Consider the following 12,524-nt stretch of genomic DNA (forward strand, 5'->3'; position numbering starts at 1 on the left):
CCTATAATCCGATATGTAAAGAATGTCAAATGGGGAAACGGGTCAGGACCTCTTTTAGGAGTATACAAGATAAATCCAATGATGTTCTTGATCTTATTCATACTGATTTGTGTGGCCCTGGTAGAGTTAAAAGTTTTCAAGGTGATAGATATTTCATGCTAATCATTGATGATTATTCTAGAATGATGTGGGTTACTTTTCTAAAGGAAAAATCTGATGCATTTGAAAACTGAGACAAGATTGAAGATTAAATGTTTGAGGTCAGATCATGGTGGAGAATTCACATCTGGTGAGTTTAATAACTTTTGTGATAAGCATGGTATAAGAAGACAATTTTCTACTCCCCAAACACCTCAGCAGAATGGAGTTGTGGAAAGGAAGAACATAACTATCTTGGATGTTGCTAGAACAATGATGATGGAAGCTAGTCTACCTCATATCTACTGGAGAGAAGCAGTGAGCACAGCGGTTTATACATTCAACAGAGTACATATCAAAGGAGAAATCGGTAAGAAACCTTATGAATTATGGTTTGACAATACACCTACAATTAAGTATTTCAAAATCTTTGGTAGTAAATATTATATCAGGAGAGATGATATCATTGGCAAATTTGATCCTAGATGTGATGAAGGCATATTTCTTGGTTATTCTAATGAAAGCAAAGCATATAGATGTTATAAAAAGAGATTGCAGAGAATGGTGGAGAGTGCTAATGTCAAAGTGGATGAGTTGAATAGAGGTCAAATCAAAGTTTATGAGAAGGAACCAGCAGTGGAAATGATTATATCTGAACCGGTAGCACCTTTACCGAAACTGGGTGTTGAACCAATTACTCCAGCAGTATCAAAAAAATTTATAGTAACTGAAGAACAAAGAAGAGGAACAGAGAGTCAGAGGACTCCTAGGTATGTGAGATTGAATCATTCAGAAGATCAAATCATTGGGGATAAGAACAATGGAGTGATGACAAGAAGAAGACTGACAACTAATGGCGTATGTTTAATTTCACAAGTTGAACCAGTATCAGTAATTGAGGCATGTAAAGATGAATATTGGTTGAAAGCTATGGAAGAAGAATTAGATCAGATTGAGAAAAATAACACATGGAATTTGGTTCCCCAGCCTAAAAATAAGAATGTTATTGGAACTAAATGAATAAATTGAATGAGGATGGTCAAGTTATAAGGAATAAGGCTAGATTGGTTTATAAAAGATATTCTCAGAAGGAAGGAATTGATTATCGAGAGACTTTTGCACCTGTAGCTAGGATTGAAGCTGTAAGATTATTTCTTGTCTATGTTGCTTAGAAAAACTACAAGGTTTATCAGATGGATGTTAAGTGTGCATTTTTTAATGGGGATCTTGATGAAGAAGTTTATATTGAGCAACTTGATGGTTTTTCACTGTCAGATGATACAAACATGGTTTGTAGGTTAAGGAAAGCTTTATATGGATTGAAACAGGTACCTAGAGCTTGGTATGCAAGGTTGGATAAATATCTTTTGAAGCTTGGTTTTACTGAGGGTAATGGTGACAGTAATTTATATTATAAAATCATTGACGATGATATACTAATTATTGAAGTATTTGTTGATGACATTATTTTTGGAGGTGGAGATAAGTTATGCACAGAATTTTCTAAGAATATGGAGAAAGAATTTGAAATGTCTATGATTGGTGAGATGAAATTTTTCTTAGGTTTGCAAATTACTCAAATTGATAAAGGTATTTTCATCTGTCAAACTAAGTATGCTAGGGAATTGTTGAAGAAATTTGGTATGGGAGATTCTAAACCGGTAAGTACTCCTATGGTTACAAGTGAGAAATTGACAAGAAAAGATTTTTTTGCACTGGTAAATCCTACAAGATACAAATCTATGATTGGAGGTCTACTTTATTTGACTTAGAGTAGGCCGGACATAATGAATTTTGTTTGTATTGTTTCAAGATTTCAGAGTGATCCTAGAGAAAATCATGAGTGTGGTGAAAAGGATTTTTAGATACTTGCAAGGTACATCAAAATATGGTTTGTAGTACCCTAAGGATGATCACTTTACTTTATGTGCATATACAGATGCTGATTGGGTTGGAGATGTTGATAACCGGAAAAGTACTTTCGGTGGAGCTTTCTTTTTTGGAAAGAAGTTGGTTTCATGGATCAACAAGAAACAATCATGTACTTCTTTATCTACTGTTGAAGATGAGTATGTTGTTGTCGCTACTAATTGTACATAGGTTCTATGGATGAAGCAAATGTTGAAGGATATGAAGGTGGATTGTAATGCACCGGTAGTTATTCACTGTGATAACTCTGTTGCTATTGATATATCAAAGAATCCAGTATTTCATCCTAAGACAAAGCACATATCTATCAAGTATAACTTTTTGAAGGAAAAGATGGAAGCAAATGAAGTTAGATTGATTTATGTGAACACTAAAGAGCATATTACAGATAATTCCACTAAACCTTTCCCTAAGGAATCATTTGAGTACTTCAGAGACAAATTGGGGGTTTCTGCCCCTCCAACAAAGAACGAATTGATGCAGTTTGGCATCAGTCTGGTATGCATTATCAGAGATACTTTTCGTTATGGCACTGATGTCGGGATGCTACTGCTAAGGGGGAGTAGTCAGCTTTGTGTTTCAATGGTTTGTGTTTTTGCTTTGATATTTTTGTCAGATTTTTGGCATTGATGTCAAAGGGGGAGAGATATTGATGTGAAAAAGAAAAACTTAAGGAGTTGTACACATCAGGGGGAGAGATCTATGTTCTTTACAGAGATATCATTCACAGGGGAAGTTTGGTCTTTGTTTCAGAACCTCATTTCTATATCTTTGAGCGAGAGATTGTTGGTTGTCTTCCACTAGGGAAGACTTGTTTGGCATTTCTTGGTACTTAGAGGTTTTTCACATCTAGTGTTGTCATCAATGCGAAAGGGGGAGATTGTTGGCCATTTGGTGGAATTGATTATGTGTTGCATTGATGTTTTGTCATTGATGTCAACACTAGTTGTTTGGATGCTTTACCGGCACCCTTCTGGTCCTGATAGGCTGAGTGGTTTATGGTTGTTTGGATCCGGCATGATCTGGTAGGCTCCAGTATGGTTTGGTTATAGAATTGGCTTATTCATGATACACATGTTCATATTCATTCAGTTGGTTTTGGTCTGGTGATCGGATGCTATCCTGTTTGCTTGGAAGCTTTGCTTCTGGTTCGGGCGAGGGTTTCACCGGCAGAGCTTTTGATGAAGATCTTTGATGAATTTCATAAGTGGTGTTGGTGCAGCTTCTGGTGGAATTTCAGGATGTTGTTGGTGATCATGTTCAAGACTTGGTGGATGGAGATCAATGTTTTAGCATGTGGACCTATATTGGGTCCCGGTTGATCTAGGTTATGGACCAATTTAATGTAACGTGTGGATTGGACCTCTCGATGTATTTATGGGATGTCTTATGTGTTGGATATTATTTTTTTGGTCTAAGGTCGACATGTTTTGTAATTATGTAATTGGTTTATTGTCTGGTGGTCGACCTGATTGTTTATGATCGAGGGTTTGTAACATCTCATTGTAGATAAGATCATGGTATACGATATGGATATGAATTGTGTGAATAATGTAATATCATTCAGGCAGAGGATTTGGTTGATCATTGGAGATTGAATTGGGTTTATGTAAGAGGATTTAGTCATCCGGTATTGAGCTTAATTGGAACTGTACTCGGGCATAGGAGATGCTATCTTTTGCAGTTCAACACTTCTCTGGATTGTAGTCTGGATTTCTATGTAGTTAGTGAGGCTCCTTTTGTGATGAGAAGTGCGCTCTAGGTTGTTGGCCTTCCTGCAAGTACAGACCCCTCAATTGTAATTCACATACTTACTGTAGAAGTATTATCTGACTGTGGATAGGCTTCCCACCGTGGTTTTTCCCTTTACCAAGTTTTCCACATATAAATCTTGGTGTCATGTGGATGGTATTTATTCTGTGATTATTGTTTATGATTGATTGGTTTAACTGCTATTCTGGTATTTGGTTTAAGCATTTCGGTATTAATGTTTTGGGTTCCGGTATTAAAGTTTTAATTGCTTAAGGTTCTGGTAATCTATGACAGTTGATACACCCCCCCTCTCAGTTGTCTTCCAGTTATTTGAACTGTCTAACAAACATTTCTCTATCTAATTTCTCTGTAAATATTGATAGAAATACTTTTGTATTAGATTGTCTTTAAGGGTTACACGTGCATATTTAAGGGATTTAAACCTTTGGCCTATTTTTTAAAATTAAAAGCTAGGCGTCAATAATAAATAGCTATTAACCCCTAAATTCATAAGCAATTCTAAGATTTATTAAATCCATACAGGTCTAAATGTTATACGACTCATACCTACTTATTTTCTATTTTTTGTATTAAAACATTGTATTGAATGCTTAAGAACTCTTTTAAATAGGTCTATGTATTGATAACGTTGTTTATGCATGTGAGACTGAATAAGTTTGTGTATTGAAAACATTATTTATACCTATTGGATAGAATAGGTTTGTATTTTGAGAAGATTCTTTACACTTATGAGAGTGAATATGTCTATGTATTGAGAACATTATTTATACTTATGAGACCAAATAGGTTTGTGTATTGAGAATAATGTTTACACATGTGACATCAAAAAGGTTTGTGTATTGATAACATTGTTTATAGCTATGAGACCAAATAGGTCTATGTATTGAGAAAAATAATTACACCTGTGAGATCAAATAGATCTATGTATTACGAGTAGTTTTTACACCTACGAAACTAAATAGATCTATGTATTGAGAATATTGTTTACACCTATGACGCCAAGTATGTGTCTATACTAAGAACATTGTTTATGCCTATGAGACTAAATAGGTCTATGTATTGAAAACATTTTTTATACCTATGAGACTAACTAGGCATATGTATTAAGAACATTGTTGATACATATGAAAACAAATAAGTTTGTGTATTGAGAATGTTGGTTATATCTATGAGACCTTATGGGTATATGTTAAATAATATTGTTATTCTTGAAGATCACCTAGGTCTATATTTTCATGAACTCTATTTTGATTAGAAGACTACACAGTTTTCATCTTTTGAGCATGGTTAAATATTAATTTTGAGGGTCTAAGATTTCATTAGTATTGTCCAGATTTAATAATTTATAATTATTTTGACTCAACTCATGTATGTCTCATTGCCTATTTATTTAGAGATTAATTTCTTGGGATTAATGTTTCTCAACCTGAGATTCCTAATATGTTGATTATTTAATTATTTTGACTCAACTCATGTATGTCTCATTGCCTATTTCTTTAGAGATAAATTTCTTGGGATTAATGTTTCTCAACCTTAGATTCCCAATATGTTGATTATTTAATTATTTTATTTTGCACCCACTTTGGAAAACCTAAAATTTAGGGGACTAGTGTCATAGGTTGTTATGTTGGGACTATGATAGTTTCTTTTATTTACTATGGCAATTACTAATTTGGTGGAAGAGTCATGGAGAGTTATTATTTGGTAGCTAGTATTTATGGTGTATTTCACTTTTAACAAGTGGCGTGAGGTATGTGTTTTATATGGCAAGATGACCGTTATGCATGAGTCCTAAGTTAGTGCTTTGGAAAGTAATTGTGTGCAACATGTCATGGAAATAACAACTTGTTTTTTATGCCACTTACTTCTTTCAGTGTATAAATTGGCTTTGGAAACCATGGGCACTTTCCACTTATATGTTCTATAAAAATGTAGCTTCTTAGTATATTTTTAATGACAATGTCAAATATATTTTTAGACGCTATTATGTACCAAAAATTTCTCCATGGTGCTTTGTTGCTATAATTACTCTTGAACAACATGGTTGTGTGCACTATATTGTAAATTTAGTGTATTTTTTATGACAATGTTGAATATTTTCTTAGAAGTTGTTATGTGCCAAAGTTTTCTTTACGATGCTTTGCTGCTATAATTACTCCTAAAGAGCATTGGTTGTGTGCATTGTATTGTAACTATTAGTTGTTTCTAATAATACAATTGAGCTATCGATTTTGGAGCATTGTATTTTTTCCAAAATTGTTTTCCCACATAAATCTAGTGTTATGATTTATTTGTTTAAATCTGAATTTGTTATGTTTATCTAATTTGTAAAATTTAAAAGGGTTTGTAAGAAATTTTTACATTGACTCTGGACTGTTAGATTTAACAAATTTGGAAGTGTTCTTATACACTTTACTTCATTTCAATTGGTATTAGATCCTAGCCAAATTTGTTATTTTTGTTGGGTTGAATAGTTTTTAGTGTAGATCTAATTTCAGGAAAATTTCACAACCTTGTTGCCATTTTGAGATGGCAAGAACATCAAGCAGAATAGAGATGGAGCAGTTTAATGGCAGTAATTTTGAGTTGTGAAAACTCAAAATGGAGGATATGCTCATAGATAGAGATCTATGGGTTATGGTTTCTTGAAAGAAACCTCAAACTACAGTGCCAAATGTATGAGATACAATGGATCAAAAAGCCAAGGGTTTGATAAGTCTCTATCTAGTTGATTATGTGCTCCTAAATGTCCATGGAAAGAAGGCTACAACTAAGATTTGGAAGAATCTTGGTGATATTTATTAGGGGACATCCCTAGTAAATAATTTAATCTTGAGACATAATTTGTATTCTTTGAGGATGGAGGACGGAGGATCCATTGTAGATCACGTGAATGCATTTAATATGTCAGTTGCCCAACTAGTTTTTGTTCGTATCAAGATAGATCAACAAGAGAAATGCATTATTTTGTTATGTTCTTTGTCAGACTCATGGGATCAAATTGTGATGATAATTGGAAGAACAACAACTACTTTCAAGGTGGAGGATTGGTTTGCTTCGTTGTTATTTGAAGAGATGTGGTGGAAATCTTCTGAATGGCTAAGGAGGCCCTAGTTGCTAAGGGTAGAACAATGGAGAAAGTCAAGAAAAGGGACAAGAAGGATAAATTTCTGGAAAGGGTGCAAGGAGGAGAAGAATAAGAAAGATAAAAATGATTTAGCTAATTTTAACTCTAAAAAATTCTCCCATCATGAAGTAGATTCTTTTTTGTATCCTTAGCAATACATGCATCAAAAGATGTGTGGTTGAAAGATTCAAGTGTGTTTTTCCACATAACCTCTCACACAGGTTGGTTTTTGAAGTATAATGAATTTGAAGGTGGGAAGGTGTATTTGGGTGATCTGACTCTCATCTAAAGGTTGTTGGTCATGGAAGAGTCAACTTTTAGTTAGCAAGTTGATTCATGTGGGTGTGCAAGTTATTTTCTTGAGTGGTAGATGCAAGATGACAAGAAGTTTTATGGCGTTTTCTTATGGTGTTTAGATTGGTACCTTGTATAAGATGGATGTATGCACAATTCAATGCAATAGTGCTTCTATGAATTCCAAGAAAGGGATTTAGATTCTTCAAATTCACCATCACATCAAGCAAAGAAGAATATTGTTGATGCAGGAGCATCCCCGGTTCACAGCAATCTTGCATCAACCAAAAACATTTTCTTTTATGTTTTGTTTTTTGTTTACAGTTTCAATTTTCCTTTCTGTGTGTCCTGTTTTTGGCTCCCCGCTTCTTGTGGAGTTGGATTCTACTTGAAGACTTGATCATCTTTCTTTCTTTCAAACCGCATCTCATTTGGATCACTTTCTGGCAACATATCGCTACCAGATTCCTTGATAATTTCTTATTACATATTGTTCCTTTGTTACCAATTGCCTGAGACCTATTCTAGTGATCTACTAAAACCCATTCCGAAGCTTGCAGAGCCTTGCACATTGATCTTGATGTTTCTTGGCGTGTGGCCGACCTTCTACGTTTCATCCTTTGGATTTTCCGGAGGAATCTCTTGGTGGAGGTCGACTTTGTTCATTTTGCACGTTAGGCCTTGTTCTTCGGGCTTTTATCATTTTTGGACTGACCATATCCTTTGGATTGATATATATATTTGTAATCATGCTTTAGAATCAATCAAACAATCAATCAGAGAATAATGGAGTATCAAATAGATAGACTATGCTTAGAAGAAAGATCTTGCGATTCAAGGTTCCGGTGTGACCTATTGTACCAGGCCTGTGTGTCGGTATGTTGTAACCCGGTTGTTACCAATTGGATGTAATTAACTTTCATGCAAAAAAAATATATGTTATGCATTGCCTCCATCATATTTGTTTGTTTTCGATGTGTTTACTCTTGCTGACCGGTTTGGACTTATCTCCTTGAGGTCCCTCCACATCGGTGACTGCACCAAGTGGTATTAGAGCGAAGTTCGTTCCAGAGGTTGCGTGTGCTGAATCTTGTTGTAGGGTGGCGGATTGTGGATCTGACATGCAATTGCAGAGGACTAGCGTGGATCAATGGCATGAAGAGGAACTAGGAATGGTGGAGCGCGTGGGAATGCAGACCCTGTTGTAATGGAGATGTTGAGAGGAATAGCAGCCCGGTTAGAAGCCGTGGAGACAGCCTAGAGAAGAGGCCGACATGTTGAGGATGTGAACGAAGACGAAGGAGAAGAAGCCGGGGCAGAACTAGTGAACCTACCGACAGTTGATCCAGAGGAGGAAAGCTTTTTAAGGGTTTTGAGTAGGGCGAACACTAAACCTTATTTTACCCCATCGGAATATGATGGGAAGTTAGATTAAGATGAATTGATGGATTGGATCTCGGATATGGAGAAGTATTTTGACTTTGAAAACACTGCAGAAGAGAGGAAGGTTAAGTATGCCTGTATCCGATTGAAGGGTCGTGCATCTCTTTTGTGGGAACACTTGCAAGTTGATAGGCAAAGAAGAGGTAAAGAAAAGATTAAGACATGGGATAGGATGATAGCTAAGTTAAAATCAAAGTTTGTCCCAGCAAATTATCAAGTATATTTGTTCTAAAAGTTGCAGAATTTGAGACAGAAGGAATCTAGTGTGAAACAGTACACCGAAGCATTTTACAAGTTGAACATCAGATCCGGACATGTTGATGATGAAATTGAACAAATTGCAAGATATTTGAACAGATTGTGGATGTCTATACAAGATGAACTCAGTATGATCAAATTAGAGAGTGTTGAAGAGGCTTACTAGTATGCAATAAAGGCTGAAGAGAAATTGAATAAGAGGCATGAGCAGAGACAAAGAGGTAGAGGTGGAAGGTTTACTGGAGGAAGAGGAACCAGTACATATCAGAACAAGGGCAAGGAAGTAAGCAAGGAAGGTAATTCATACCGGAAGGATGATAGAAATTTCTACCGGAGGAGAGAACCGGATGGTTACCGGAATGAGAACTTTGGAAGACAAGACAAAAGGACATTCAGAGGAACCTGTTTTAAATGTGGAGAAGGACACCGTGCATTTGAATGTAAGAAGTCAAAGGCTACCGGAAGAGCGGCAGTGGAGGAGGAGAACCCCACCGAATCAGACAATAAACCGAAAGATGGAGAACTGTTGATGGTAAAGAGAGCTTTGTGTCATACCGGAGGAGATAAAGAACCCTTGCAAAGGAAGCACTTGTTCAAGACCAAATGTAAGGTATCCGGTAAGTGTTGTAAAGTTGTTATTGATAGTGGTAGTTCAGATAATCTTGTTTTAGATGAGATGGTGAATAAGTTGAAATTGGGGAGATTGAAACATCCTAAGCCTTACCAGATAGCATGGATTCAGGATGAACATAAGTTATTAGTGAGTGAACATTGTTTAGTAAAATTGAAAATTGGGAATTATCATGATGAAGTTTTGTGTGATATTATGCCTATGGACATTTGTCATCTTTTGTTGGGAAGACCTTGGTAGTTTGATAGACGGACAATATATGATTGGAGGAAGAATACATAAACTATTGTGGCCAATGGGATGAAGCAAACCTTGTTGCCTTTGGAGGAACCTTTGAAGAATGAAGTATGTACAAATAAAAGAATCTATCTAGTAGATGGAAGGAAATTTATGGATGGACTAAGACATGAGAATGTGTGTTTTGCCTTAATTCCTAAGAAGACTGAGAGACTGAAACCGGAAGGAGAACACCAAGCAAAATTAAGAGATTTGTTGACAGAGTATGGGGACATCAGTTCAGATAATGTACCTGATGGATTGCCATCTGTTAGAAGTATTAGTCATAGCATGGACTTGGTTCCCAGAGCTAGATTGCCTAACAAAGCTGCACATTGGTTAACACCGACAGAGAATGAAGAACTGAATAGACAAGTGCATGAGCTATTGGAGAAAGGTTTGATCGGGGAAAGTCTGAGCCCTTGTGCAGTACCAACAGTATTAGCACCTAAGAAAAATGGAGGATGGAGGATGTGTACCGATTCAAGAGCAATAAACAAGATCAAAGTGAAATACCGGTTTCCCTTGCCTAGGATGGATGACATAATGGACTGTTTGAGTGGAACAAAGTACTTTACAAAGATAGTTTGAAGAGTGGATATCATCGTAACAAGATCAGAGAAGGTGATGAATGGAAGACAGCATTCAAGACAAATGAAGGATTATATGAATGGTTGGTGATGCCTTTTGGATTGATTAATGCACCGAGTACTTTCATGAAGTTGATGAATGAGGTTTTAAAGAAATTCTTGGGTAAGTTTGTTATTGTGTATTTGGATGATATTATGATTTTTAGTAAGACAAAAGAGGAGCATTTGTTGCGGTTAAGACAAGTTTTGCAGAGGTTGAGAGAAGAAAAGTTATTGATCAATATCAAGAAGTGCACTTTCATGGAGGATGAGTTAGTCTATTTAGGATTTGTGATGTCTGAGGATGGTTTGAAGATGGACCCTAAGAAAGTGAAAGACATTGTTGAGTGGCCTATGTGAGAATTGAGAAATACAACACCACAGGAGCCCAAAGATCTCTGCAAGCTGAATAACCTGTTACAAGGAGAAGCAAGGAAGCAAATAACAGAAAACCAATACACAGAAAATATGCTCAAAAAGATGAGAGTTCAATATTCACAAAATGTGTAATGTGATGATCCTTAATCTTACAATACAAAGAAAAGCGATAACCTCTAATAGGTCAAGAAACCCTAAAAAGGAAAACCTAGGCTTGCACATAATAATTAATAAAATAATTAATTATTATGCACCTAAAGTTAGCTTAAGTGTAAAAGACATAAAGGGAACTTAAATAATTAAACAAATATTGTTTAATTAATCAAGTAAAGACCCAAATACTCTAACAACAATCTTGCATCCCCGGTTCACAGCAATCTTGCATCAACCAAAAACATTTTCTTTTATGTTTTGTTCTTTGTTTGCAGTTTCAGTTTTCCTTTCTGTGTGTCCCAGTTTTGGCTCCCCGGTTCCTATGGAGTTGGATTATACTTGAAGACTTGATCATCTTTCTTTCTTTCAAACCGCATCTCATTTGGATCACTTTCCGGCAAGATATCGCTACCGGTTTCCTTGATAGTTTCTTGTTACCGGTTGCCTGAGACCTATTCTAGGGATCTACCAGAACCCATTCTGAAGCTTGCAGAGCCTTGGATGTTGATCTCGATGTTTCTTGGCATGTGGCCGACCTTCTACGTTTCATCCTTTGGATTTTCCAAAGGAATCTCTTGGTGGAGGCCGACCAGATCCTTTGGATCGATATATATATTTGTAATCATGTTTTAAAATCAATCAATCAGAGAATAAAGGAGTATCAAATAGATAGAATGTGCTTAGAAGATAGATCTTTCGATTCAAGGTCCCCATGTGACCTATTCTACAAGGCATGTGTGTTGGTATGTTGTAACCCGGTTGTTACCGATTGGATGTAATTAACTTTCATGCAATAAAACTATCGGTTATGCATTGCCTCCATCATATCGGTGTGTTTTTGTTGTGTTTACTCTTGCCGGCCAGTTTGGACTGATCTCCTCGAGGTCCCTCCTCGTCGATGACTGCACCAATTGTTGTTTCTATTTTGATGGTCATGTGTTTTTGGTACCCAAGAGTGCAAATGCTTTGCAGGTGAAGCTCTCAATGGAGAAGACAATGTTATTGCACCAGGGACTTGGTCAAAGTGGTGAGAAGGATCTTAGAGCCCTAAAAAAAAGAGCATCGTCGAAGGCCTTGATGACTAAAAACTCAAGTTTTACTTTTGTGAATACTGTGTTTATGCTAAATAACATTGTTTTTCTTTTTATTCCAGTTATCATAAGTCTTCTAAGGTTTTGGATTATATCCATTCATATGTGTTTGGTCTTGTTAATGTTCCTACATTATCAAGATCTATTTATTGTGTCTCTTTCATGGATGACTATAGTAAAAGGAGATTTGTGTACTTACTTAGAAGTAAATCTAAAAAATTCAGTCAGTTTAAGGAATGTCGAAAACTACACTAGTAAAAAAATCAAGTGTTTGAGGATTGACAATGGCAGTGAGTTTTGTTCAACAAATTTCAACAAAAAATGAAAGATTAATGGGACAGGGAGATACAAGCCAAATCCATACACCCATAAAAAATAGAGTTGTAGAGAGGATGAACAAAACA

This window comes from Cryptomeria japonica, chromosome 10 (genome assembly GCF_030272615.1).
Source record: "Cryptomeria japonica chromosome 10, Sugi_1.0, whole genome shotgun sequence".
Classification (NCBI taxonomy): domain Eukaryota; kingdom Viridiplantae; phylum Streptophyta; class Pinopsida; order Cupressales; family Cupressaceae; genus Cryptomeria; species Cryptomeria japonica.